The 13,431-nt window shown below is 34.3% G+C and overlaps 1 long non-coding RNA gene and 1 other non-coding gene across 2 annotated transcripts; one reads left to right on the top strand and one right to left on the bottom strand.

Moving 5' to 3' along the window:
- Nucleotides 1–6,485: 6,485 nt before the first annotated feature.
- Nucleotides 6,486–12,904, bottom strand: LOC108300417. The gene is made up of 3 exons (XR_001823404.1): nucleotides 12,892–12,904; nucleotides 8,278–8,280; nucleotides 6,486–6,580 (listed from the first exon to the last, which is right to left on the bottom strand). It is a non-coding gene; the product is annotated as an uncharacterized LOC108300417 (long non-coding RNA).
- Nucleotides 12,092–12,223, top strand: LOC119470319. Its single transcript, XR_005199204.1, has one exon. It is a non-coding gene; the product is annotated as a small nucleolar RNA SNORA72 (small nucleolar RNA).
- Nucleotides 12,905–13,431: the final 527 nt, after the last annotated feature.

The following is a 13,431-nucleotide window of genomic DNA, read 5'->3' as shown; positions in this document are numbered from 1 at the left end:
ACACCCTCCCAAGACTAGGTAAAAAAGAAATTAATTTACTGATCAGACCAATAATGAGCTCTGAAACTGAATCAGTAAAAAATAGCCTACCAAAAAAAAAAAGTCCAGGACCTGATGGATTCACAGCCAAATTCTAATAGATGTGCAAAGAAGAGCTCATACCATTTCAACAAAACTATTTCAAAAAATTGAGGAGGAAGGACTTCTCCTCAATTCATTCTATGAGGACAGCATCATCTTCATACCAAAACTCAGCAGAGATACAACAACAACAACAAACTTCAGGCCAATATCCTTGAGAAACATCAATTCAAAAGTCCTCAACAAATACTTGCAAACCAAATTTAACAGTACATAAAAACTAAATCCACCATTATAAAGTAAGCTTTATGCCCTGTAATGCAAGGCTGGTTCAACTTATGAAAATCAATAAATGTGACTTATCACAAAAACAGAACTAAAGACAAAAAACTCATGATTGTCTCAGATGCAGAAAAAGCTTTTGATAAAATTAAATATCCATTTATGTTAAAAACTCTCAACCTAGGTATTAAAGGAACATACCTCAAAATAATAAGAGCCACTTATGACAAACCCACAGCCAACATTATACTAAATGGGTAAAAGCTGGAAGCATCCCCCTTGAAAATAAGCACAGGACAAGGATGCCCTCTCTAATGACTTCTATTCAACATGGTATTGGAAGTCCTAGACATAGCAGTCAGGAAAGAGAAAGAAATAAAGGACATCCAAATAGGATGGGAGGAGGTCAAACTGTATCTGTTTGCAGATGACATGATTCTGTACCTAGAAAACTTCGTAGTCTCAGCCAAAAAGCTCTTAGCTAATAAACAACTTTAGTAAAGTTATAGGATATAAAGTAAATGTACCAAAATTACTAGCATTTCTATATATCAAAAACAACCAAACTGAGAGCTAAATCAGAAAGGCAACCCCATTCGTAATACACACACCATACATACACACACATGCACACACACACACACACACACACACACACACACACACACACCCTAGTAATACAGCTAACTAGGGAGGTGAAAGCGCTCTACAATGAAAACTACAAAACACAGCTCAAAGAAATAATGGAAAACACAAACAAGTGGAAAAACATTTCATGCTCAAGGATAGGAAGAATCAATGTCATTAAAATGGCCATAATTCCCAAAGCAATTGTAGATTCAATGCTATTCCTATGAAACTATCAACAGCATTATTCACAGAACTAGAAAAAAATTTTTAAATTTATATGGATTCAAAAGCAAGCCTGAATAGCTAAGGCAATTCTAAGCAAAAAGAACAAAGCCGGCGGCATCACACTACCTAACTTTAAAGTATACTACAAGGCTACAGTGACTGAAACAGCGTGATACCGGTACAAAAACAGACACATAGACCAGTGGAACAGAGTAGAGAGCCCAGGAATAAAACTGCACATCTACAGCTATCTGATATTTGACAAAGCTGACAAAAATAAACAATGGGAAAAAGGCTCCCTATTTAATAAATGGAGCTGGAAATTTGGATAGCAATATGCAGAAGATTGAAGCTGGACCTCTTTCTTATGACATACATAAAAGTTAATGCAAGGTAGATTAAAGACTTAAATTTAAAACCCAAAACTATAAAAACTCTGGAAGACATCCTAGTCAATACCATCCTGGACATAGGAATGGGTAAAAATTTTGTGACAAAGGCACCAAAAACAATTGCAACAAAAGCAAAAATTGACAAATGGGATCTAATTAAACTATAAAGAACTTAAATTTACAAGAGAAAAACAACTCATAAAAAATTGGGCAAATGACATGAACAGACACTTCTCAAAAGAAGAAATACATGTGACCAACAATCATAAGAAAAAAAATCAATATTACTGATCATTAGAGAAATGTTAATCAAACTCACAATGAGATACCCATTTCACATCAGTCAGAGTGGCTAATTATTTAAAAAGTCAAAAAATTACAGATGCTGGCAAGGTTGCAGAGAAAAGGGAAGCCTTATACACTGTTGCTGGGAGTGTAAATTATTTCAACCATTATGGAAGATAGTATGGTGATTCCTCAAAGTGCTAAACCATTCACCACAGCAATCCCATTACTGGGTATATACCCAGAGGAATATAAAGCATTCTACCATAAAGAAACAGGTATGTGAATGTTCACTGTAGCACTGTTCACAATATGGAATCCACCTAAATGCCCGTCAGTGGAAGACCATGGAATCAACCTAAATGCCCATCAATGCTAGACTGGATAAATAAAATGTGGTATATATGAACCATGTAATACTATACAGCCATAAAGAAAGAACAAGATTGTGTCTTTTGTGGGAACATGGATGGTGCTGGAGGCTATCATCTTTAGCAAAGTAATGGAGGAACAGAAAAACAAGTATCACATGTTGTCACATATATGTGGAAGCTAAATGATAAGAACTTACAAACACAAAGAAGGAAACAACAGACACTGGGATCTACTTAAGGGGGTATGGTAGAAAGAGGGAGAGGAGCAAAAGATATATTGGGTACTGAGCTCAATACATGGGCAATATAAGAATATGTACAACAAAACTTCATGACATGTGTTTATCTATGTAACAAACCTGCACCTGTACCCCCAAACCTAAAATTAAAAATTCAAGAAAAAGAAAATACAATAGTTTTCTGAAAGCTTGTGTCATTTTACACTCTGATTGGCAAGCACTCTAATCAGAGTGTAAAATGACACAAGATATAAGATACATATTCTAAAAAATATATATTGATATTTTCATAATGACTAATTTAACCAAACATCTTTTCACATGCTTATATCTGTGTATCTTCTTTTGTAAAGTGCACCAGTATATTGCAGACTTTTTGTAGGTTGTTTGCTTCCCTATTGGGTTTGAAGACATCTTTATATACTCTTCATATAAGTACTTCATCAAATACATTATTTATAAATGCTTAATTTTTTCTATCCAATGTCTTTCCATTTATTTTAGCAGGAACTTTTGAAGATTAAAATGTATTAATTTTGATGAAGTCTAAGCTACATTTTTTTTCTTTTGTGGGTCACAGTTTTGATGTTACATCTAAAAAATCTTGGGTCCTTAAATAAAGAGCTTGAAAGTCACCATTCCCTCCTAATAGTAAGCAAAATGCTGAACAAACTGAAAAAAATCTTAGATCCATAAGAGAAGTCAGATCACAGAGCAAACCTCTGCGCCTAAAATTGAACAGACTGACAGGGGTATATAGGGAATCACAACATACCAGAGCAAAAACTTCCATGAGAACAAGTGTCAAGGTAATAAAACCTAAACTGTATTTGACATTGCTGGAGGCTAGGTGTGGAAAAGTATGAGTTAAAAACTCCAGAGGGACCTAGTCATAGGGGAGTCCCCATACTTTTATGAATTTCCCCTCCAGGAGTTTACCTAGGTTCTTGCAGTAAATATTGGAGACAAATCCCTACAGAGAGAAATAACAAACATGTTATTGGAATGGGAGAAAGGCAATTCTTATTATAAACTGGGAAATACCTTGGATTTTTGAATTGTGTTTTGTGAAAGGCAAAAGTTATGTGCAATGAATTAGATATTTGGATAAAGAAATTTCTAAGCAAAGTGCTTAAAGTGTGTCCTGAGTCATTTTCAATTTTGATAATAAAATGTAAGAAAAGAGAAATGATTAAAGATCAAAGTTTTAATCAAAAAGGAAGCAGGACTTCTTAAAAGTTTGGAAAATTCTCAGCCTGCTCATGTTGCAATGAATGATAAAATACGTTTAGGAGAGAATAAAGATAGAGACAAGTGATTCTCATAAAATTAGTATGGATTTGCTATCTCAAGAGAAGCCAGGGGCTACTCCTCTAGACAGTAGAGGAATACCCCTGAGAACATTTTGTAAATTACTGGAGTTACCGCCTCCAATCATAGGCTCGGGAACCAGTGGTAAGGAACCAGAGTGCAAGGAACCAGAGGTCAAAGCAATTTCAAGGCTCTGCTCCATGAATTTCAGCACAGTGCTCCTTGGCTGCTCTACATGTGGCTCCAGTGGGTTCAGGTGCAGTGTGAACTGAGTTGGCTACCTCTCCAGAGGGCACAAGTACTCAACATAGGTAGTGTCCACTACATGTCTTCTCTTCCCCAGAGCACAGACTGCATGAACAGTTGAGTTGTGCCTAACTTCATCTAGATTTTGAAGGACAAAACCTCCTGGAGCCTGGTGCCCAACCCCTGTCCTGTATTTCCTGAAAGCAGGACATTGAGTAAAAGGGGATAATAGTTTGAGCCTGAGGTTTTAATTTTGTTTGCCCTGTCTGGTTTCAGACTTGCTTGGGACTTGTTACCTCTGTAATCTTTCCTATTGCTTCTTTTGGAATCAGAATGTACATCCTAAGCCTGTACCAACACTGTCCTTTGGAAGAATAACCTCTTTATAAGTTTACAACTAGAGAGTGTCACCAGGGTCAAGTTTAAACATTTTCATGTAACTTTGGACTTCAGACTTGAGTTGATGTTGGAGCATGTTAAGACTTCTGAGGCCATTGGAATAAAATGGATGTATTTTACAAGCAAGAAGGACATAAATTTTGTGGAGGTGGGGCAGAATGTTGTGATCTGAATGTTTGTGTCCCCCTAAATTTTATATGTTGAAAATCTAATAATCAATGTGATGGTATTTAGAGGTGGGGCTTTTGAATGATTATTAGATTATGACAGTAGTGCTTTCATTAATGGAATCAGTGACCTTATAAAAGAAACGTCAGAAAGCTGTCTTTTCCCTTAGAAAATTAGAACACAGTGAGAAGCTGTCTATAAAAAAGTCTTTCATTAGACACCAAAACATTTGGCAACTTGATCTTCGATTCCATTCTCCAGACCTATGGAAAATAAGTTTATTTATAAGCTAACCAGGTTATATAATTTTGTTATACCAGCCTGAACTGACTAAAACTTCCAAAACAGAAAGTGCCAGACCCAGATAATTTCACTAGCAAATTCTACCATACATTCAAGAAAAAAATTTTATCAACCAAAAAAAGATCTCTTTAAGAAGACAGAAGCAAAGAGGATACCTCTTGACTAATTCTATAATGCAGCATCATGCGAACATTAAAACCAGACAAATATATTAATTAAAAATAGCTTAATTGCTCTCACAAGCATAGTTGCAAAAATCCTCAACAAAATACTAGAAAATAAAATCCAACATTGTATGAAAATGATTGTACACCAAAACCATGAGGGAATTTTCTCAGGAATGCACAGGTAATACAACATTTAAAAATCAGTTAATATAATTCATCACATAATCAGGCTGAAGAAGAAAAGTCACATGATGATATCAATAGATGCAGGAAAATCATTTCACAAAATTCAATACCCATTTATGATAAAACTCTCTGCAAAATGGAATACAGGGAAACTTAAAACCCACTTGATGTAATATATTTATTTTAAAAACTATAGCTACCATCATTCTAAATTGTGAGAAATATAGCAGCTCTTCTACTAATTTTGAGAACAAGGCAACGATTCCAGTATGGCCAAGATGCCATTTCTAACAAGTTTGATCTTCAGATTCAATGCAGCCTCAATCGAATGCCAAACAGCAGTTCATTTTATTAAGCTATTAGCAAGTTGATTCTAGAGTTTATATAGAGAGGCACAAGATCCAGAATAGCCAAAACAATATTGAAGAAGAATAACAAATTTAAGAACGTACCCTACTCAAGTTAAAGATGGACAGGTAAGCTACAAAATGGAAGAAAAATTTTTGGCAATCTATCCATCTAACAAAGGACTAATATCCAGAATCTACAAAGAACTTAAACAAATTTACAAGAAAAAAACAACCCCATCAAACAGTGAGTGAAGAATTCGAAGAGACATTTCTCAAAAGAAGACATTTATGCAGCCAACAAACATGAAAAAAAGCTCATCATCACTAGTCATTAGAGAATTGCAAATGAAAACCACAATGAGATACCATTTCACTCCAGTTAGAATGGTGATCATTAAAAAGTCAGGAAACAATAGATGCTGGTGAGGATGCAGAGAAATAGGAATATTTTTACACTGTTGATGGGAGTGTAAATTAGTTCAACCATGTGGAAGATGGTGTGACAATTCTAGTGTGATCCAGAACCAGAAATACCATTTTACCCAGCAATCCCATTGCTGGGCATATAACCAAAGGATTATAAATTATTCTACTATAAAGGCACATGCACATGTATGTTTATTGTGGCACTGTTCACAATACCAGAGACTTGGAACCAACCCAAATGCCCATCAGTGATAGACTGGATAAAGAAAATGTGGTGCATATACAGCATGGAATACTATGCAGCCATACAAAAGGATGAGTTCACGTTCTTTGCACAGTGGCTAAACTAGCCTAGATTGCCACCATCACTATATGTGTTCCTTTTCCTCTGTAACCTTGCCAGCATCTCTTCTTTGTCTTTCATTTAGGTCTTTAATACATCTTGAGTTAATTTTTGTATTTGGTGAAAGGAAGGGGTCCAGTTTCATTCCTCAGTATATGACTAGCCAGTTGTCCCTGTACCATATTTTGAATAGGGAGTCCTTTCCTTATTGTTATTGTTGACTTTGTCAAAGAACAGGTGATTGTAGATGTACAGCTTTATTTCTGGGCTCTCTATCCTGTTTCATTGAACTCTATGTCTGTTTCTGTATCAGTTTTATGCTGTTTGGTTACTGTAGTCCTGTAGTATAGTTTAAAGTCAGGTAGTATGATGCCTCTGGCTTTCTTCTTTTTGCTTAGGATAGCTTTGGTTATTCTGGTTCTTTTTAAGTTCTATATGAATTTCAGGATAGCTTTTCTCAATTCCGTGAAAAATAATGCTGATAATTTGATAGGAATAGCATTAAATCTGTAAAATTGCTTTCGGTAGTATGACCATTTTAATGATACTACCATTTGACCCAGCAATGTTACGGCTGTGTATATATTCAAAGAAAAATAAATTGTTCTACCAAAAAGACACATGTGCGCATATGTTCACTGCATTGTTCACAATAGCAAAAACAGATTCAACTAAAATGTCCATCAATGATGGACTGAATAAACAAAATGTGACATATGTATATGTCAGCATCACTACCTGCAGGGGTCTGTCCTGCAGACCCTGTCTTAATGACGGATGAATAAAGTATACTGACACACAGATATTATGCTTTTCCAGTTCAACTGAGTGTATATGGGTGGCTTACAGTCACTCTGGAGAGTGCTATAAGGAGATAGCAGCTGCCAGCCCTCCAGGGCCAGTGGCACTTGCGTTTGTTTAGTAAGTTTAATTGACAAAGGCTTGAGTCAACACCGCTAGAATTCAAAGATTAAAAAACAGGGTTCTGATACCCAAAGAAAACACCATTAGTTGGTCAACCTACCCCAAAGAGGGCCATCCAGCTCAAAAGTTAGTTTTAAGACCACATGAGTAAACAAGGTAGCTAGGTAAACAACTCACATTCCTTTGTATTTGCACCCTAATCTCTCTAGCTCCTGCAAAAAGACTCTAGCTACCTTCAGCCAAGAACTACAGGAAAACCCCTTAGGCATTCCAAAAGGATTTGAGACTATATTCTATAACTTTCTCTAATATTTTTCTCTTAATATTTTTGCCACCACCCTTAGTGAATCCCCACATACATGCATACATGCACACACACACACACACACACACACACAAACCATAAAAAAAGAACAAAATTATGTTTTTTGTAGAAACATGAATGCAGCTGGAGGCCTTTATCCTAAGAAAATTGATGCTGGTGTGGAAAACCAAATACCACGTTCTCACTGACAAGTAAGAGCTAAATATTGAGTACACATGGACACAAAGATGGAAACAAAAGACACTGGGGACAACTTGAGGAGCAAGAATGGGAGGAGGGTGTGAGTCAGAAGGCTCCCTATAAGTTACTATGCTCACTAGCTGGGTAATGAGACGTTTTGTACATCAAGCTCCAGCAACACACAATTTGCTTTTGTAACAAATCTGCACATGTTCCCCTGAATCCTAAAAGGGGAAGAAAAAAATTTTACAAAAAGAAATAATTGATAAGCTTGACTTTATTAAAGTTAATTTTATTTCCCATGCATGAAACACTCACAAGAGAATGAATGGACAAGCCCCATACAGAGGGAAAATATTTGAAAAAGACATAATTGGTAAAGACTATTATCTAAAATATACAAAGAGCACTGAAACCTCAACACTAAGACATTTAACAAACCAACTAAAAAATAGGCCAAAGACTTAACTGACACCTCACCAAAGAAGATAGATGGAAAATAAGAATATGAAAACACGTTTCACATCAAATATCATAAGGAAAATGCAAATTAAAATAAGATACTGCTACATACATAGAGTGGCCAAATTAAAAACACTGACAACACCACATGTTGAGGATGTGAAGTGACAGGAACCATAATTAATTACTGGTAGGAATGGAAAATGGTAGAGTCCCTTTGAAATGCAATTTGATTTTTTTAAATATAACTAAGCATGCTTTTATAATATGCTTCAGCAATCATGCTTCCTAGGAGTTGAAATTTACCCAAAAGAGTAAAAATCTTATGTGCACAGATCTTTACATCATCATTAATCATAATTACCAAAAGTTGGAAGGAACCACAATGTCCCTATATAGTTCAATGGATAAATATGATACATCCAGAAAATGGAACATTATTCAGCAATAAAAGTAGTGGGTTATCAAACCATGAAAAGACATTATGATTACTTAAATGCCTGCTACTAAGTGAAATAAGGCAACCTAAAAATGCTACATGTTATATGATTCCAACTGTAAGACATTGTTAGAAAGGTAACAGTATAGAGATAGTAAAAGGATCAGTGTTGCCAAGGCATACAGCAGAGAGAGGGATGGATAGGAAGAGTACAGAAGATTAATAAGGTGGTGAAACTACCACAATAATACTGTAATTGTGGATTTGCATAGTTTTACATTTGTCCAAACTCATAGAACATGTAACAGCAGGAGTGAGCCTTCATATAAACTATGGACTTTGGGTGATGATGATGTGTCAATATAGGTTTATCAATTGCAACTAAAGTATCACTTTGGTGGGGAATGGTCATAATGGGAGAGGCTATGCATGTGTAGGGTCAGGAAGTATATGAGAAATCTCTGTACCCTCCTCTCAGTTTTGCTATGAACCTGAAACTATTCTACACAATAAAGTCACTTTTAAAAAAAGATACTGAACATCTCATCACCCAGTACATATATTTGCACTCCTTTTCAGTACATGCCACCACTACTAACCTCATTCTTGCTTACTTTGAAGTAATCTCTATTATAGTATCTAGAAACATTAATTAGTTTATGTTGTTGTTCAACTTTATATAAATGGAGTCATATACTGAAAAAAGTAGATGCTTGCACATAAATTTTCTCATACCTTCCAGAAGTTTTACTTGAGTTTTAAAATTTAGATCTTTGGTTTATTTTGGGTTAATTTTTGTATTGTACAAGTTATGAAACACTTGGTTTTTATTGCTGTATTTGGATATCTAATTGTTTCATTGTTTGTTGAAAAGTTTATCCTTTCTTTACTGAATTGATTTAGTATTTTTCTTGAATGCTAAATAATTAATTCACTATTTATGCATGAGTCTATTTCTTGTCGTATAATTTTATTCTATTGAACGATTTTTGTATCTCTTATGCAGCACTATATTTATTACCACAGTTTCATAATAGCAGATCTTGAAATCAGATAGTATAAGTTATTTAGTTTCCTCTTTTTTCAGTATATTTTGTCTATTGACATCTTAATAGTATTACAGTTTTTGATCCAGGGACCTGGCATAACTCACCAATAATTTTGGTATTCCTTAATTTCTCTTAGTAATATTTTTGTACTTTAGTGGTTGCTTTAGTTTTTGTAGAATACATGTTTAATTCAACACAATCTATTTTCAGTTGGTATTATACTATTTCACATATAGTATAAGAACCTAAGAACTAAATACTTATATTTTTCCTCTCTCAGCCTTTGTATTATTGCCATACAATTTATTTCACATGTGTTATAAACATCACAATATATTGTAAAATATATTATTTACAGTGTCAGTTTTCTTTTTTCTTTTCTTTTTTTTTGAGACAGAGTTTTGCTCCGTTGCCAGGCACCAGGCTGAAATGCAGTGGCGCGGTCTCGGCTCGCTGCTACCTCCACCTCCTGGGTTCAAGCAATTCTCCTGCCTCAGCCTCCCAAGTAGCTGGGACTACAGGCACGTGCCACCATGCCCAGCTGATTTTTGTATTTTTAGTAGAGACAGGGTTTCACCATGTTGACCAGGATGGTCTCGATCTCTCGACCTCGTGATCTGCCTGCCTCAGCCTCCCAAAGTGCTGGGATTACAGGTGTCAGCCACCGCACCCGGCCTGTCAGTTATCTTTCAAAGACACTAAAATAATAATAAAAAGAAAGTTTTTTGTATTTACCCACATACTTATCATTTCCAGTGTTCTTTAGTCCTTTTGAGGATCCAGATTTCCATCTGGTGTCATTTTCCTTTGCTCTAAAAGACTTTCTAATATTTGCTTGTTTTAGACACCTGATGGTGATGAATTATTTAAGATTTTATAAATATTTTTAAAGTCTATTTCATCTTGGTTTTCAAGGATGATTTTATTAGGTGTAGAATTTTGGATCCACAGGTTTCTTTAATTTTTTTTTTCACTGTTTTGCTTTCTTTTGTCTCCTCTTTTTATACTTTAAAGATATTGTTCTACTCTTTTCTCCCAGAAGAAATCTATTATCACTTTCATTGCTTTCTGTATTTTTTGTGTCTTTTTTTTTTCTAGTTGCTTTTAAGGCTGGTTTGCTTTCCTTTCCTTTCTTATCCTTTCCTTTCCATTTATCTATATAAAACTTCACTAATTTGAGTGATATTTTTGTGGGGGGGGGAACTATGGCTTTCTAAACTTTGTAAGTATTCTTAATTCAAAACCTAACTCTTTTTAAAAAAAATTATTTATTTAACTTTAGGTGTGTACTATATCTGGCATTTTTTCCCATGTTATCCCTCCTCACCCTCCCCCTGCTCCCTACCCTCTGCTGTCTCTCCCCTACCCCCCTGACTGCCCCCAGTGTGTGATGCTCCTTTCCCTGAGTCCACGTTTTCTCATTGTTCAATACCCATCTATGATTGAGAACATGTGGTTTTTGGCTTTCTGTTCTTGTGTCAGTTTGCTGAAAATTATGGCAAACCCTAACTCTTTTTATTTAAGCCAATTATTGCATTTTTTTCTTCCCAAAGTCTTAACCAAAGCAGAAAAAAAAACCTGATTGACCTTCACTGTCTTATTTGTTTGTTTTACTGGTATATATATATATATATATATATATATATATATATATATTTCGTTCACGAGTGTACTGGAGATGTAGTAGTAGTTCGAAGATGAAGAATGTATGTGGGAATCCTGTTGGTCCACCATGACCTTTCCTCCTTTCTCCAGGTGATGATTAATACTCACAGTTTTAGATTTCTGGAATCATCATATATCTATAGAACAGATGTGCTCCAGTTCTTGCTTTTCACTTTGCTGTCAGTTCTCTTTTGGTTTTGGCCCTCTTTGGATTTTCCTTTAGCATCTTGAAATCTCTCCTATGCATTTAAACATACAGCTGTCAAAATTTGCTCAGCATTCCTAGATGTTTAATATTGAATAGTTTTTCAGAACATAAAAGCTGCCATACTGTCAGAACAATTTAAGTAACAGTTTTAAAGATATGATATCATTTATAATTTTTCACTTCAACCTAATTGTTATTATTTTTATTATTAGTCCAAAGAACAAAAATTATCTAGAACTTACCCTGGTTGTAAACTGTTCTCCACAAAGCACTACCACTGAAATTGATGCATCTTAATTTAGGTGATATCAAATAATTATTTTTGTTGATATTCCCCTCATCAATTGAATTAAGCATTTCTTCTGACATTAGTATCCTATCTTGTATCAGTAAATGTTTGGTTGTTTTCTAACATTCAAAAAGTTACATTTTCTGTGAATATTCTCAATGTTCTGATTTTGTAATAGTCAGAACAGGCTAAACATTTCCTATATTAAGACCATGCATATGTACCCAGATGTAGCCTGTTCCTTAGGTCTTGTCTTATAAATACTGGTGACAAACCATATAAAAGAAAAAAAAAATAACATGTTTTTTAACTGTTTCTTGTGATGATATTCAATTCTTTAGATAAAAAATAAAGTAGCAATTAATGAATGTCTCAGCAACATATTAAAGTGAATAAGAGATAATTTGATACTAATTTAAAAATTAAGTGAATTGCTCAGAATGATATTGGTTATTCCAGAAAATACATTTTCAACAGAAGATAAATTTGGCAAGACTAATATTGAAGTATTCACTGGACATTACATAGTTTGACATAATCATTTATTTACCTTAATACTCCTTGTACTAATTTATATTTTATTAGCAACCTTGTCTTTATATTTTGACTTTCCAGGTAATTTCTTGCAATGTAAAATTGTGAATATTGTCTACCTAGCAGTTATGTTTCTTTTTGTAAGTTATTAAATTAGCAATTTTCTGCCAGTTTTATAAGCTTGGCTATTATAAGACAATGTGAAAAAAGTTGAAAAAGTAAGAATAAAACCAGAAATACTATGAACTAACATACTCTGTATGCTATAGATGTCACCACCTTGTCAGCCACTCCCTAGATGACCCCTGTGCCTCAGTTATATAAACAAATATTTATGCCCACTATTCATTGAATCATGCAACCATCCACTCTTTCCTTCATCTATTCATCCATCCATTGTGAAACTGACCAACATTTATTAAGTAGCATATATATGTATAGTTATGTATTATAAGCACAACAATGGAAAAACATTTGGTCACAAAAGAGTGAATTCAGGTATGTTTAGTTTATCTATAATATAAAATTAAAAACAAATATTTGTTACTCTCTCAATATCATCACTTCTTTCGCTTTCTCTGAAATTATATCTATGGCTGTGAGAGAGTAAGATTTGATCCTGGGCATATTTTTTAAATGGGAAAAGAGAGTAAAAGTAAAAATTAAGTGGATAAAAGTAAACAAAATCAAAAAGTCACATCACAATAGCAATCATTTCTGATAGTCTTTTTTATTTCAAAAACATATGTTAAACATCAACCATGCCCAACGTACACTTTTAATTGCTATATTTTCAAAAATTGTGTATAAATGTTTTTGAACTTGGCATTTTCTTTTTTCTACAGCATGTTCTAGGTCATTATATATTAGACATTGAATTTTTTATGTTAAATTTTAAAGGACTTGCAATAACAATTATTACAAAACTAAAGATTTCTCATTTTAAGTT

This window comes from Cebus imitator, unplaced genomic scaffold (assembly GCF_001604975.1).
Source record: "Cebus imitator isolate Cc_AM_T3 unplaced genomic scaffold, Cebus_imitator-1.0 Scaffold27, whole genome shotgun sequence".
NCBI classification, from domain to species: Eukaryota; Metazoa; Chordata; class Mammalia; order Primates; family Cebidae; genus Cebus; species Cebus imitator.
Note: the sequence above shows the minus strand (reverse complement) of the source record. Positions and strands in the feature narration are given on the sequence as shown.